The sequence below is a fragment of the Ursus arctos genome, unplaced genomic scaffold (assembly GCF_023065955.2).
Source record: "Ursus arctos isolate Adak ecotype North America unplaced genomic scaffold, UrsArc2.0 scaffold_23, whole genome shotgun sequence".
In the NCBI taxonomy this organism is placed as follows: Eukaryota; Metazoa; Chordata; class Mammalia; order Carnivora; family Ursidae; genus Ursus; species Ursus arctos.
Genome location: NW_026622908.1, coordinates 15,489,616 through 15,505,980, shown reverse-complemented (window position 1 = coordinate 15,505,980; position 16,365 = coordinate 15,489,616). Strand labels below are relative to the sequence as shown.

The 16,365-nt window shown below is 36.3% G+C and overlaps 1 long non-coding RNA gene across 7 annotated transcripts in view; it reads left to right on the top strand.

Moving 5' to 3' along the window:
* LOC130544642 (uncharacterized) overlaps positions 1–16,365 on the top strand; it is a 134,458-nt gene that overhangs the window by 57,667 nt on the left and 60,426 nt on the right. For 5 of the 7 annotated variants that reach the window (XR_008961064.1, XR_008961068.1, XR_008961067.1 and 2 more), the window contains one exon: positions 11,751–11,802. The exons of 1 other annotated variant lie outside the window; for it this stretch is intronic. This is a non-coding gene — a long non-coding RNA (uncharacterized LOC130544642). Of the gene's footprint in view, positions 1–10,439; positions 10,601–11,750; positions 11,803–16,365 lie in introns of those variants that run through there. One more of the 7 variants, XR_008961063.1, reaches the window with a different exon arrangement.

Genomic DNA, 16,365 nt, shown 5'->3' with positions numbered 1-16,365 from the left:
TCCAAATTCTTTTTCACTTAAGTGGTTGGATCCAACTTAGGATCCTCTCAGAGAATAAAGTGAAATATTCAAAAGTAAAATCCTTCTGGTGATTTAGCAAAACTAGAGCCTGCTGTCTTTGTCTTAATTCGATCCATAGCCAGAGGATAGATGTGCTGAGCATGTAAATGTGTTTTTATAGACTGTTTATTTTTATTTTTTATTTTTTTAAATTAACAACCTAAATTTTTAAGAGCAGTTTTAGGTTCGTAGAAAAATGGAGCTGATAATACAAGAATTACTGTCGCTCCCTATACTTACACGTGACCAACGTCCTATACCACAAGTGGTACATTTCTTATCGTCCATGAAAAAACATGGGCTCATCATCACCCAAAGACCCTAACAGTTTACATCAGAGTCCACTCCTGGTGGTGTACATTCTGTGGGTCTGACAAATGTATAACGATGTGTATCCACCACTGGAGTATCACACAGAGAACTTCCACTGCCCTGAAGGTCCTCTTCCAGAAACACCTTCACAGACTCACCCAGAAATAGTAATTTACTAGTTGTCTGGACATCCCGAGCCCAGTCAAGTTGACGCATAAAATCAATAATCACAACAATACTTGCTTTAAACATTTATATGTATTTTAAAGACATTAAGAAAGGAAACTTATTTTTTAGTTTACTCTTTTTACAATTTTGGGTACTTTTTGCCCATTCTTAAACACCTGTGTGTACTTATGCTACCAAGTCATTTCAGTCTGAAGAACTTCTTTTAGTATTTATTATGTGGATTCGCTGTCAATCTATTCTCTTAGTGTACACGAAAGTGGCTTTTTTCATTGAAGATATGTTCATTGGATATAGAGTTCTAGGTCAACAGTTGTCTTTTAGGAATTTAAAGATGTGGTTCTACTGTTTTTTGGTCCCTATAATTCTTGACAAGAAGTTCACGGTTATTTGAATCCTTGCGTCTCTTTATGTAATATGTTTATCTCTCATTGCTTTCCATGTTTTCTCTTCATCTTTGGTTTTGGCAGTTTGATGATGATATGCCGAGGTGTGATTTTTATTCCTACTTCTCCGTGTTTAGTGCTTGCTGCGGTTCTTTCACCTGTTCATCTCTATATATATCCTCTACTCTATTTAGGAATTTTTCGGTATTCTTTCTTCAAATAGGTTTTTCTTTCCATTCTCTCTTTTCTCCTTTTGGACTGAAATGACCCATATACTTCTGTTTCCTTGTTCTTCACATTTGAATAATTTTGGATTGTGAATTCATGTGTCAGGACCCTGTATACTGTTTTAATGCGCCAAAGAGTGTTGATACTTTTGTTCCAGAAGGGCAGCTAATTTGGTGAAACTCAAACTGGAAAGTCTGCCTTAACTGTGGTGGATGTTTAAATCTCAGATTAATTTTTTTAGTTCTAGGGAAGTTGTTTGAACGTGCCCAGCACATAAAGTTCAGAGTTCTTATGCATAATTTGGGGCCCCTCCTTCTTCTCCCATCTGAGATTGCCTCTTCCCTTTCTCTGGTTTCTCTGGGCTCCATTATTCAGTTCGTCAGGTGAGCAGGATTGAGGGGTTTCAATCAGAGGGCTAGTCATCCTGAATCGTGTTGTGACTTGTCCTGCAGCTTGTCCACAGGCCAAAGAAGAAAAAATTCATCCTACTCCAGTCTCTTCTCCCAAGCTCTGATACCCTTTCAAAATTTGCCTGTCTTGTTCGCTCTGCAGAGACCTCGGGTAGTTTTTCTTTTTGACTCCTGTGTTTTCCCATGTTTACGGTCGTCTATTAAGAGAACCATTTTGTTAGAGGCTTACTCTACCATAGAGAAATGTCTCTTCCCTCCATTTTGACTACATTATGTTTTTCATTTCTTTCTTCAAGGATTCACTAGATCCTGTAGCAGGTTCTGAGAGCACCAAGAGTCACACGGATGGGAATTAAAATGCAGATTTTGGAGTAGAAAGACTGGATTTGTACAGGGACTCTCCACCTAAGTCACCCAATGAACTTGGCCAAGATATTTACCATCTGTTTCTTGATCTGTTAAGGAATAATGGAAAAATGTAGTGTGGAATGCTAAGCAGTGTCTTTCACTTTGGAGGTACTCAGTAAATTCCAGTTTCTTTCACTTTGGGTAACTCCATCAATTAAAGGAGATTACATACATCAGATCGATATAATGCAAAGTGAAATAACTTTTGGTAGAGGGTTATACAGAGGAGCAATGAAGGACCATCTCCCACAGTATGAAAAGAAATGGGAGAACTTTCTGAAGCTGAGTTGTTATTTAAAAATTAATTTGTAGTTTTTCATGTTTTCTCTGTAATGTCATTTGTTAAATATTTTGCAAATATTTTATTTCTGTCTGTCATCTGACTTTTGTCTTTATTTATGTTGATGTTTGTTGTATAGAAGTTTTATGTTTTTGTGAGGTCCAATCTTCCCCATTATGTTCTAGGTTTTATATCCCGTCTATGGAGTCTTCCCTACTCCCTGATTGTAAAATACTTCTGATAGTTCTTATTATGTTCATACTTTGTACATTTATTATAACTCCAAAATCTATTTGAAGGTGTGTGTGTGTGTGTGTGCGTGTGTGTGTGTATAGAGAGTGAGATCTTGTGATAGAGATGGTATGAATTTAATGCTTTCAAAATGATGGCCAATAATGTTCTAATATTGGAAAGAACATCTTTCCCTACTGACATAAAATGTCACTTTTATAATAAATAAAATTGTAGATATGTTTCTGAACTCTATGTTATACCATGAAAGAGCCTTCTATTCTTGTGCCAATACCATGGTTTCTGTTACTACAACATAGTTCTCTTTGACATCTGGTAGGGTAGAAGGCCCTTGTTCTTCTTCCTTTACTCTGTTTTTAATGTTCTTTGCTATTCTTACACATTTTATCTTTAAAGTGCATTTTAGAATAGCTTGTCAGAGTTCATAAATGATCCAGTTGGAAGGGTGCCTGGGTGGCTCAGTTGATAAGCATCCGCCTGCGGCTCAGGGCATGTTCCCATGGTCCTGGGATCAGCCCTGAATCAGGCTCCCTGCTCAGTGGGGAGCCTGCTTCTCCCTCTCCCTCTGCCCCTCCCCCCTGCTCGGGCTCTCTCTCTCCCTCTCTTTCTCAAATAAATAAATGAAGTCTTTAAAAAAAATGATCCAGTTTGAATGATGGTTCTAATTTCATTTTATTATGAAATAATTAATTGGAACAGAACTGAAATATTTATAACATTGAAGTTTTACATGCAGGACCATCGTATCTCTACATTGTTTAGGTCTTTCAAAGTGTGTCAGTAAAGTTAACATCGTTTTTTATTTGAATCTTCCACATTTGTTGCTAGATTTATTTATTCCTATATATTCCAAGTTTCCTTTTAAATTGCTTTCTCTCATTGGTATTGTCAATCTTGTTTTGGCAAGATTTTATTTATCTCAGAGAAACTGATTTTTTTGAGTCATGTAAGATTCTATTATGCTGAATAATATGGTAACATTGATCCTAACTAGAAAAAAATTACTAGATTTAGAATCACAAAAAGTGTTATTGTGCCCCACTATTTGTTATATATAAATCACATAACATTTCTGTTGTTGTTCTCCATTCTCATCTGTAAAATTGGAGTAATAATTTTAACTTCATACAGGGTCATTATAAGTATCCAATAAGATAGCATTTGAGGATATGCTTTATATTAATGTAGGCAATCAGTAGATTTCTTACTTTTGCTAAAATCCTTGGATAAAAGGTGAGAATCAAACTTTTATAGATTTAAGAAGCTCTGGGAGAGTCCTATAATGGAAACATCCCTACATGCTAGAATATCCCTGTAAATTAAAGAGAAATAAAAACTTGTCTGAAAACTTTTTCAAAAGCCCATTAGAACGACTACATAGGTATTCTTTGAGTGCTCCAGGTTGTAGAATAGCTCTCCTTTATTGGACACCTTCTATGCTTGAATTACAGCACTCAGCACTTTACACACACTACTTAAATCTAAAAGGTAGGTATTATTACCTCCATTTTAAAGATTCTTTCCTTTCTCCTTTCAAACTTACTGAAAAATTGCAAGAATAATAAAAAGGATTTTTGTATAATCTTAACTCAGATTCTCTAAAAGTTAACATTACATATATATATATACATATATATATATATGTATGTTTAATTTAATATATATGCCTTTTCATTCTTCCCCCTCCACATATTTAACCTATAATTTTTATAATTGTATTATTATTTCTCAAACTTTAGAGAAAGAACAAATTGAAGATGTAATGCCTATTGCTGTTTAATACTTGAAGAACCCTGTCCTACAAAATCACTGGACCACTACTAAAAGCACATACTAGCAATATAATACTACTATTCAAACCCAGAGCCCACTTAAATTCTGGCCCATTGTCTCAATAATGTCTTTGTAAACACATCCATTCCTTTTTCTCTAGGATCTAGAGAAATTGTTGCATTAAATTGTTGCATTAAATTGTCATATCTTTCTAGTCTCCTTCAATCAGGAAGAGTTTCTCATTTTTTTTCGTTGTCATTCATGACTTTGACATTTTTGAGAAGTACAGTCAAGTTGCTTTGTAGAATGTTCTTCAGTTTGGGTTATCTGACGTTTTCCCATGTTTTGATTAATTTATACACTTTTTTCCTTTGGCAAGAATAGCACGATGTTGTGTCCTTCCTAGTTCTTCCTACAAGGAAGCAGATGGTGTCTATTTGAACCATCACTTCGGATAAAATCACTTTTATTACTTGGTTAAGATGGCGTCTGCAAGATTTCTCTACATTAAAGTCCACTTGATGTATTTTGTACTTATTCATTAATACATAATTATATTGGTAAGTAATTAATAAGTGTTTTATGGGCAGCTACTTTGAGACTATGTAAATATTCTGTTCCTCAACAAATTTTCACCTACTAGTTTCAATATTCATTGATGATTTTTATCAGAATCAGTTATTACTATCATGGCATTTTAATTCCATGATCTCTTCCACATGATTAAAGGGCATTCTGCTGAAAGGTGAAGTTTTCCATTCACCTCCATCTATTTATTTATATTAGTATGGACTCTGGAATTATTCTTTATGCAATCTGAAGCCATAGTCATTTATTGGAGGCTCAAATTATCCCATATTTGGTCAGTGGAATCCCTTCAAGCTGGCTCTCATTTATTTATAGAATTTCAGTTATATTGGGGCTTATTTTTGCCATCCTATTTTATTTAAAAAATTTACTATATTGTGTTCTTAGATTAATCTGATCTCCCTAATGATGAATTCCTAATCCATTCTTAGCTGAACTCATCCTACTATTTGTCTTGTATATTTTAGTCTTTATTTCAACAGCTACATTTTTTATATCTGTTATTTTCCCTATTTTTTTAAATGACTTTTTATTATAGCTTCATATTACTATTATCTTTCCTTACCTCCTTAATGATACATTTTCGTGTTTATTCTAGATTATTGGCCCCTCTGTGCTGGCTGGTTCTTTAGTGGCTGCCTTGCCTCTCTTTCACAGTGGTCATATCCTTAGGTGAATTGTTATTTTGTCTCGTGAGATCACATTGCCCTAAAGGTAACAATTACTCTGAAAATGAATGTTAATTAAGGGCCGAGGCCAAGCCTTCATGTCTGTCCACCCCAGTGAGTTTGAGGAGGGAAGAATGAGGCCTTGCACCACTTTTAACTCTTATGAAAAAATAGCATGGTGAGGAGATGATGGCTACAGGTTGTAGTATTGCCAATCCTGGGAATTTGGGAGGTAGAGAGTAGGATCTGGGCAGTCATATCCATTTTCGTTAATTCTTCACCTTGTTAAGACTTTTGAGCTGACTCCTGTCTCTCTGGCCATCATCAGTTTGGGTGCTAAAGGAACAGGCTGTGATTTCCCCAAGGTTAACAGGACTGAGACAAGAAGAAAATTAAAAAATATTTTCCCCAATTGATCTCCTCACTCCTTTCCAGACCATTTCCACCCCATGCCGCATTTACCCATTTCCTATACAACCCTGATCAAGACAGTCATTTCCTCTTCAGAGCTTCTTGCGTTTTCTTGATGATTCTGGGAATCCACATTTCCCCACTCATGTCTGTGGTTTTATCAGGTCTGACATTTGGCAGGTAGCCAGCAGCAGCCCCTGCTGGTTTATACACCGACAAAAAACTTGCAAAAATTTGTTCTGTATAGTTGAATGGCTATAATTTCTAGCTTATAACTTTGGGTTTTCAATGCAGATTGTACATGCGGTCTCCTAGGTTTATTTTTAGGCTTTTATTCTTAAAAATATTGAAGTCATTCGTCTATCTATAATTTACTTTTTTTATTTTTTATAATTTTAAATTTTATAATTTACTTTTTTTATTTTTTTAAAAGATTTTATTTATTTATTTGACACAGAGAGACAGCGAGAGAGGGTACACAAGCAAGGGGAGTATGAGAGGGAGAAGCAGGCTTCACACCAAGCAGGAAGCCTGATGAGGGGCTCGATCCCAGGACCCTGGGATCATGACCCGAGCCGAAGGCAGATGCTTAATGGCTGAGCCACTGAGGCGCCCCTATAATTTATTTTTGTGGGTGGTTTAAGATTGGGATCTTGGTCAGTTTATTTTTCCAGAAAGATAGCCTGCTATGTCATTATCAATAAATAATCCATCCTTTTAGGAACTGAACTACCATATTTGTTAATCCAATAAATTCTTTTACATGGTAGGTTTTATTTCTGGATTCCCTATTACATTTCACTGGTCTGTTTAGCTATTTCAGTACCAGTAGCATAATGAATAGATTAAAGAGGCTTAAGGTCTTGAACCACTAGTGGCTCAGCTGTAGCTCCTCTCAGGACTCATTCTGTCACAAGGGACGAGACACATATCCAGAGTCACCAATGCTGGTTATGGCTCCCTATCTTAATTGGAAATACTTGTTGAATCACTTTTTGTATGTGCCAAAATATAGAGGGTAAAATTTGCCAGAAATCAGCATTCAGTGTAGGGGCTATCTGGTTTGGTTGGTTTATTAGATAAGTAAATCATACTCTTTTTTTTTTTTTTTAAATACCACACTGTTTTTAAAAATTAATTTAAAAGGCTACATAATTGGTAGTTGCTGCTAAAGGAAAGCAAATGGCATCTCCTTCTTCCTTAAGAGGTTTTCCACTTGGGTCCTGATTCAGTTTCTTCAGCAGATAATGCCAATGGGAAACTGCTTGGTGGTGGCTTCAGATGTGGTCTTCAGAGTTGAGATCAGGTCTTCCTTTGGTTCCTGGGAAAGAAGGTACATTATTCCTCACCACCAATACTTTCAGTTGTATCCAAGAAAAAATACAAGACTTTTTCTGTGGATTGTTAAATGTTAGCTTTCACCAGTTTCATTTGAATTTTTGTTGAAGCCAATATTTCAAAGACATTGCCTAAAATTTGAAAGCAAATTGTATAGAGGAAAAATAGAAACCACGAAATAAGTTTTCTTTAATGTGCATATTTATATTCATTGCATCTTTTTTTCCCATCTGGTTCTGCCCCACGACTGGTCCAAGAATTAGGTCTCTCTATGCATGACTTAACTCAAAACAACTAGGACTGCAATTTTGCCCCAGTGTATTAGAAAGGAAATGCTGTGATTTATGTCTTACAATGAAACCACATATCTATATGCATTGCATCTTCTCTATCCTGGTTCCCCACCACCAGCTGAAGAATTAGGTCTTTCTGTGTATGATTTAACCCAGAGCAACTCTGGTGGTAAGATCTGTAATTTTGCATAAATGTATTAAAAGGGAAACCTTGTGATTTATGTCTTTAAATATATAATGGACGCTATACAGCTGGGTCAGCACTCTGATACTTCTTGGAGAGAAATCATAGCAGTATTTGCGTTCATCAAGCATCATTGACAATGATTGTTTCCATATGGCTTCCTGAGAATGTAAAGCTTAGGCAGGCCCACTGCTTACATCATACATAAATAAGCCAAAAGCACCCTTTTTGCAGTTGTTGTAAATGTTTTCTCATTATATTCATTTCAGCAATTTGAGAACATTTATAACCACCATCTTCCTGGGCACATCATAGGGTGACCATTGGAAATGCTACTTTCTCCAAAAATAAAAGGAAGGAGAACATTTCCTCTCTTCTGCCAAATGTGAAATTTGAATTATTTTCAAAAGAAAAAAGAAGGTGATATTTTGCTTGTTAATCAGCATCTATTCATCGAGTATCTCCCAGCTCCCAAGTATACTGTATATTGTGAATATAACAATGTCCAGGGGGGAAAAATAGATCCCAGATAATTAATTATGCAGACAACCCTTTGATTATAGTGATGGTAAGTACTTCCAAGGAAATGTTCAGTTTTTGAGGAGAGTTGACCCCTAGTAATATACAATAGGGTAAGGAGACCGTTTTTTGCTATTGAGGTACCAAAGGAAAAGAAGGGAAGTCTTGAGCAAGGAGAACGGAGTAAGTGCAGACAATGAATGGCTATCAAAGGTCCCAGAGGCCTTTTCGATCAGGACTGCTTCTTTGGGATCATGTGATTAGAACACTGTTTCTGAAAGTGTATTCTGTGCGCCGCCTACAGCCCTATCCCTGGGATGCCTGTTAAATGTCGAGATTTGTGGGCCCAGCCTGCTGGAACCAAATGGAACTGTATCAGGAGTCAGCATTTTATATGGGCTTCCAGTGTTCTTCGCCTGCACTCCATAATTTGAAGACTTTTGCACTGATTTAGATTCTCGTGTTTATTAAACCCTCAAATGACCTTTGTACCCTTTCACTTTTGTCTCTGAATCATTTCTGGGATTACTTCACAGGGTCAGACATTTAGAAATGCAAGTAGCCAACCTAACTCCACATGAAATTGGAATACTCATAGTGTAGAAAAGTGGAAAGAGAACTGAACTGGAAATCCAAACTTGTGTTTGCATTGCCCGTATAACAATATCTGAACAATAACACATGTTGTTATATATGGTCATGGAAAGTAATTTCTCCTCTCCATTCTGTTTGCTTGTTCATAAAATGATCAGCATTTTCCAAACTTTGGTCAATGCGCTACCACCTTCGAGATAGTACCACCGACAGTATTAGCAATACTTTTCTTCTAATAGTTACTTCAGGTTCATTTTTACAAAGCTTTATACCATTACCATAGTGGAAACCAATCATCACTTACTATAATTAGAAAGTCATAACTATAAAATGTATAACAATTAAAAAATTTTTAAAGTCTATCCCTGAAGCTCTAAAACAAATGTACCTACTGTTAATGATATTGTCATGATACTTTGGGAAACAGTGAATTAAATACTATTTAAGATTAGTTGCTGCTTTATAAATCTAAGTGTTTATTAGAATATCATGCAAATGGTTATTTCATTATTTCTGGGAGAAAAGAAGTCCAAATTTATAAGGCAATTTCTGAAAAATCAACCATCAGTGACTATCAGGCAAAAATTCTATAATAGAAGCTGAGAAAAAAATGACACTTCTTCCTCAAAAGAAATGGCATTTAATGTTACTCAAATATTTAATTAAACAATTATATCAAGTGCACAGTATTTAAACAAGAATTACATCTGCTAATTCCATCTGTTTCTTTTTTCACATCATTAAAACTAGGATGGAATTATAAAAAATATTACACTTTTTGCAGAAATGAAATTCCAAATCTGTTCACAGTATACTTATTGTACATCATTTTTTCCTCAGCTTTATTGAGATATAATTGACATATAACATTGTATAAATTTAAGATATACAATGTTTGATTTGTTGCATTTATATATTGTAATGTGATTACTACCATAGTGTTATCTAACACTTCTATAATGTCACATAATTACCATTTCTTTTTGTGGCGAGAATATTTAAGATAGACTCTGCTAGCAAATTTCATGTATATAGTACAGTACTGTTATCTATAACATACAGTGTTTGTCTTTCTTTTCTGACTTATTTCACTTAGCATAATGCCCTCAAGGTCCATTCATGCTGTCACAAATAGAAGTATTTCCTTCTTTCTCTGGCCAAATAATATTCTGTTGTATATATACAAATAATACATATACATATATACAACATATATACACATATATGTATATACATATATATTATATAAATGCAATGGAATATTATATGTATTATAGTTTTTATACATTTATATATATGTCTGTGTATATATATATATATATATATATATATATATATATAATCTTTATCTGTTCATCCATTGATGGACACTTATGTTGTTTCCATACTTTGGCTATTTTAAATAATGCTGCAATGAACATGGGAGTGCAGATGTGTCTTTGATATCCTGCTTTTATTTTCTTTGCATATATACACAGAAGTGAAATTATTGAATCAAATGGTATTTCTATTTTTTTTTTAAGATTTTATTTATTTATTTGACAGAGACAGAGACAGCCAGCGAGAGAGGGAACACAAGCAGGGGGAGTGGGAGAGGAAGAAGCAGGCTCATAGCAGAGGAGCCTGATGTGGGGCTCGATCCCGGAACGCCGGGATCACGCCCTGAGCCGAAGGCAGACGCTTGACCGCTGTGCCACCCAGGCACCCCTGGTATTTCTATTTTTAATTTTTTGAGGAACCTCCACACTGTTTTCCATAGTGGCTGCACCAGTTTGCATTTCCACCAACAGTACACAAGGGTTCCCTTTTCTTAATGGTCCTTGACAACACTTATCTCTTGTCTTTTAGATGATAGCTATTCTAAGATGTTAGGTTATATCTCATTGTGGTTTGATTGCATTTCCCTGATAATTAATGATGAGCATCTTTTTATGTACTTGTCAACCATTTTTGTATATCTTCTTTTGAAAAATTTCTATGTAGTTCCTCTGCCCATTTTTCAAATGGATTGTTGTTGGTGGTGGTTATTGAGTTGTATGAGTTCTTCATATATTTTGGATATGAACCTCTTATATGAATCAGAGCTTCTAAATACATTAAGCAGATGCTAAAAGCTCTGAAACAAGAAATAGAAAATAATACAATAATAGTAGGGGACTTCAATACCCTACTTCTAGCAGTAGATAGGTCATCCAGATAGAAAAGCAAATCAAGTTGTAGCTGTCCCACAGTCCTTGGATATTCTGTTCTATTTTTTTTTTTCAGTTTGTTTTTTCTTTTTGTTTTTCAGTTTTGGAAATTTCTACTTTCATATCCTGAAGCTCAGATATTCTTTCTTTAGCTGGGTCTACTCCCCTTATGAGCCCATCAAAGATATTCTTCATTTCTGTTATAGTGGTTTTGATCTCTAGCATTTCTTTTCAATTATTTCTTAGAATTTCTACCTCCCTGCTTATACTATCCATCTGTTATTGTGTGTTGTATACTTTTCTATTAAAGATCTTAGCATATTAATAAGTTTTTTGGGTTTTTTTTGTGTTTTTTTTTGTTTTTTTTTTTTAGAGTTACTGGTCTGATAATTCCAACATGCCGGCCATATCTGACTCTGGTTCTGAGACTTGTTCAGTCTCTTCAAACTCTGTTTTTTTTATCTTTTAGTAAGCCTTGTAATTTTTTGTTGAAAGGTGGACATGATATATGAGGTAAAAGGATTGGCGGTAAATATCCTTTAATAAGGTAGTGATAAGATGTAGGGGGAGGGGAAGTGCTCTGTAATCCTATGATTAGGTCTTAGTCTTTTGATGAGTCTTTGCTTGTTGACTGTGAACTTCAGTGCTTCTTAATTTGTTCCCTTCTTTAGGTGGCTCAGGATGGCTGACGGAGTCTAGAGTTGTGTATTTTAGATCTTCCAGGTAGGTTAAGTTCTGATATAGTCTGATATGTTTTTTTCTCTTGGACTTGTCCGTATTGAGCCTTCAGCAGTTTGCCAGTTATAATTCAGGTCTTCCTACCCTGGCACTGGTTCCTGTGGAAGTTTCTACTCTGGTACATTGTGATTCTCTGTATTTGCCTTCTGTCTGTACAATTTTCAGGGCAGTGATTCCCCCTATAACCTCACTTGTCTGACAAATCTAAGAAGAGTTGTTGATTTTTCAGTTTGTTCAGCTTTTTTACTTGCTGTGAGAATGGAGCAAGGACTGGAAACTGGAAGTTCCCTATCAGATTGTTTTAAATTGGTGAATGGACTGATTCTGGGAGAGTGGGAAAGCTTTTGAGGCTAAAATTTGGTATGTGCATAGATAAAATGTGTTACACAGTAGAGAGGGAGAAAGAAATGAGGTCCTGCCTGACACAAAAAATGAAGACTTTTTTGGGTGACTGAGATCCTGAGGATGGGACTTGATTTCGTTGAAAATGTAAAATAAGGAACTCTGAGAAACAACCGACCTAGTACCCCTCACTTATTCTATAAACATTTAGGCACTGGAGAGACACAAATGAAAATATCTCTGCCTAAAGGGTTCACAGTATATTGGACTCTGCTTGTTGCCTACCTGGCTTCTTAGACTCATGGCCTTCCTTTATTTCTTCAAGGGCACCATGCTGCCTTCCATGCCAGAGTCCTTACTCTGCTTGCTCTCACAGGCATGCTCTCCCTGCCTGCCTTCCCCTTTCCCTTCCCCTAGACAAATCTCTCCTATCCAGCACAGACAGTAGTGGTTGTCTACATGCCATCTAGCCTTCATGTTCATCCCAACTTTTTAGTTATTCACTCCTTCTCCATACAACCATGTGCACCAGAGATAGAAACCACCTCCCCAGCCCAAGGGCAGGTCCTGGCTTGTTTCAGTTTGTCACGGAAATCCCATTTCCTTCTGTCAGTAGTTAGTTTAGGAGAGTGTATTTGACCTAATTCTGGTTGAGAAGGCATGAGGAGAAGCCTGTCTGAGGGGTTCTGGGAAGCATTTCTATGCTTCTAAGAAGGTGACGTAAGAAAAGTCTGTTTCTTTCTTTTTCATTCTGCAGTCATGTCTGAATGTGAGACCTGGGACTTTTGTAGCCATTTTACCAGCTTTACCAGAGGGTGAAGCACACACTTGAAGACAGAGCCAAAATGGCTGCACAGAGGTGGGAATGGGGATACACAGTATGGGGAAGCTTCTGGACTCCATGTTTTATGAGATAAAAAACTTCCTTATTTGGGCGCCTGTTTGGCTCAGTTGGTGAAGCATCTGACTCTTGATTTTGGCTCAGTCAGGACCTCAGGGTCGTGGGATTGAGCCCCATGTTGGGCTCTGTGCTCAGTGGGGTGTCTACTTGAGATTCTCTCTCTCCCTTTGTCCCTCTCTCTGCTTGCTCTCTCTCTCTCTCTCTAAATAAATAAGTAAATAAAATAAAATCTTTAAAAAATTTTCCTTATTGTTAGATTTAGAGTTTCTGTTAATTGAGGCCAAAGTATCATCATTGTATATCATTCTTCATCAAACAGCTCAAAAGCTTCTTCCTTAGGGAAGCCTTCCCTGAGTCCCACTTTCTTCTTATTTGTCCTATCTTCTTATTTTATACTGCTGTAGCTTCTTGGACTTTCCACCTATAGCAGTTGCCATAATTCAAAATTACTTATTTATGTGATTATTTGATCAATGCTTGATATTACCACTAGACCATTAGCTCTAAGAGAGCCCTTATGTCTGTCTTGCTCATCACAGTATTACCAGTGCACTAAATAGTGTCTGGTACATAGTACATGCTCATGAATATTGCTAGAATGAATGGATAAATATACAAACCTGTATGTAAGGCTCGGTGGAAGCCAGAGTAAAGGGTGCTTAAGCCATACTAGAAGAATAAGGAAAGGTCTCCCAGGGGAGGTGAAATGTAACCTAAATTTTGAAGGAGGAGGAAGAATTTTCTAGGCTTAAAAGATAACAGGGAAGAGTATTCCAGGCAGCTGTGCAGAGACAGAGAGGTATGCTACACGTCATTAAGTCCAACCAAATCACATTTTCATTGCAAGAGATTTCAGTTCAGATGTGTCCTTAAAATCATATTTAACATAAAGGGGTACTTTTGTTTATAAAATGTTTCCTGTTTCCTAGTTTAAGTTCCTGAACCATGAAATTACCCTCAGTGTCACTCAGTTTCTCCCTGGAATTCCTTCTTTTGCATAAATTCCCTGTACCAATAGTCACTTGCTCACCTTTTAGTGGTTAGCTTGAGGGAGAAATAGAGACCAGTGACATGTCATTCTTGTGACCTGTGGAGTTATTCTGATTAACCTGCCAAGCAGCTAATATTCTCCAAGTCAAATCAGAGCAATGGAACAGACAGTAAGAATCCCCACTGCCAAATATGGGTAAATTCCAATCCAAGTTACCTCAGATCTATTATGAGTTTGGGGGAAAGTCAAATCTTTAGACCATTATATCCAGGAAACCCAATCATCTTTAGTCAGCACCAGCTGCTGTAGCCCATAATATGTCATGTCCTATATAACACTTCAGAAATTGTTGCAACTGCATCCAATCCTTCTGTCCCTCCTTTCCAGGGCAGAAATAATTTCTGACAGAGAAGGAAACAGCCAGGCCGTGGGGTGCTGGCTTGGAATGCTGTCTTCTAGCAACAAAATATGATATGTAAGAGGTCTAGCTGAGTTTGAATATAAGCCACTGCAGATTCTTTATGTTCAAAGTGTAACTGATTCCACAAACTAGGCCAATATCATTAGGTTATCATCCTACCATGAGGCTTGTGACCTTGGTCACAATCACTAAATGTCTCCAGGAAAACAAGTGATGATTTCATCCACCATCTATATACTTTCCAAATGGAGCGCTCTATTCCAGGTGTCTGTCCCAAGCTGTGTGTGTGCATATATGTCTAGCTGCCAAGTAGACTAACTCGGGGGCAATTCAAATTCAGTCTGCTCGAAAGTGGATTTGTTTTCTTGCCACAAGCTTGTTTCTGCTGTTGTGGTTTCTCTCCTTGTACTTGGAATCACTGTTAGTCTCTCTTTCCCAAGTAGAAACCCATGTTAAGAAACATCTTAAACATCTCCCTCCTTCCATGGGTCCTCAGGTCCTCTAGATTTGGCTTCTAAATATCTCTCCTCTTCTTGTCCCTCTCCCAAGCATTCTCATTCAATCCTTCCTAACTTCTCATCCAAATTCTTTCAGTAAGTGGATTCACAACCTTGTGAGTGGATTTATGGCCTCTGGTCTTGCTCATTTACAGTTCTGTCCACAATGTAGCCAAATGCATCTTTAAATAATGAATATCTGATCAAGGCACTTTAATGCTTAAAAACTTTTAAATGGTCTCATTACTTTCAAGATAAAAATATCGGATCTTTAGTGCAACATGCATTTTAACATTTCATGACTTGGCCCCATCTCGTCTCCAGCTTCATACATCTCTTTTTACCCTAATCTACCCTCTTCCTCTACAACCTCTGTTATTATAACTAATAATTGTTAACATATGTTGAGCACTTACTTTCAGCTAGAAACTACGCTAAATGCTTTACATCAATATTTTTCAAACTTTTTGATGAGGCATATCACCTGGGATCTTTGATAAAAAATACAGTTCCTGTTCCTTATCCCAGACCCACTGAATTGTAATCTTCAGGGAATGAGTCTAGGAAGTTGTATTAAAACATGCACATTCATAGAACTAGAAAAAATTCTAAAATTTGTATGGAGTCACAAAAGACCCTGAAGAGCCAAAGCAATCTTGAAAAAGAAAAGCAAAGCTGGAGGCATCACAATTCCAGACTTCAAGTTGTATTACAAAGGTGTAGTAACCAAAAAAGTATGGTACTAGCATAAAAATAGACACATAGATCAATGGAACAGAATAGAAAGCCCAGATATAAGCCCACAAGTATATGGTCAATTAATCTTTGACAAAGCAAGAAGAATATGCAATGGGAAAAAGTCTCTTCAACAAATGAAGTTGGGAAAACTGGACAGCAGCATAGAAAGAAAGAAAAGAAAAGAAAAGAAAAGAAAAGAAAAGAAAAGAAAAGAAAAGAAAAGAAAAAAGAGAAAAAAGAAGAAAGAAAGAAAGAAAGAAAGAAAGAAAGAAAGAAAGAAAGAGAAAGAAAGAAAGAGAAAGAAAAAGGAACTGGGCCAGTTTCTTACACTATACACAAAAATAAGTTCAGAATGGATTAAAGATCTAAATGTGAGACCTGGAATCATAAAAATCCTAGAAGAGAACACAGGCAGTAACTTTTTTGACATCAGCCGTAGCAACTGCTTTCTAGATATATCTCCCCAGGCAAGAGAAACAAAAGCAAAAATAAACTATTGGGACTTCATCCAAATAAAAACTTCTGCACAGAGAAGGAGACAATCAAAAACCTAAAGGGCAAACTACAGAATGGGAGAAGATATTTGCAAATGACATACCTGATAAAGAGCTAATATCCAGAATCTGTGAAAAACTTCTGAAACTCAACACCCAAAAAG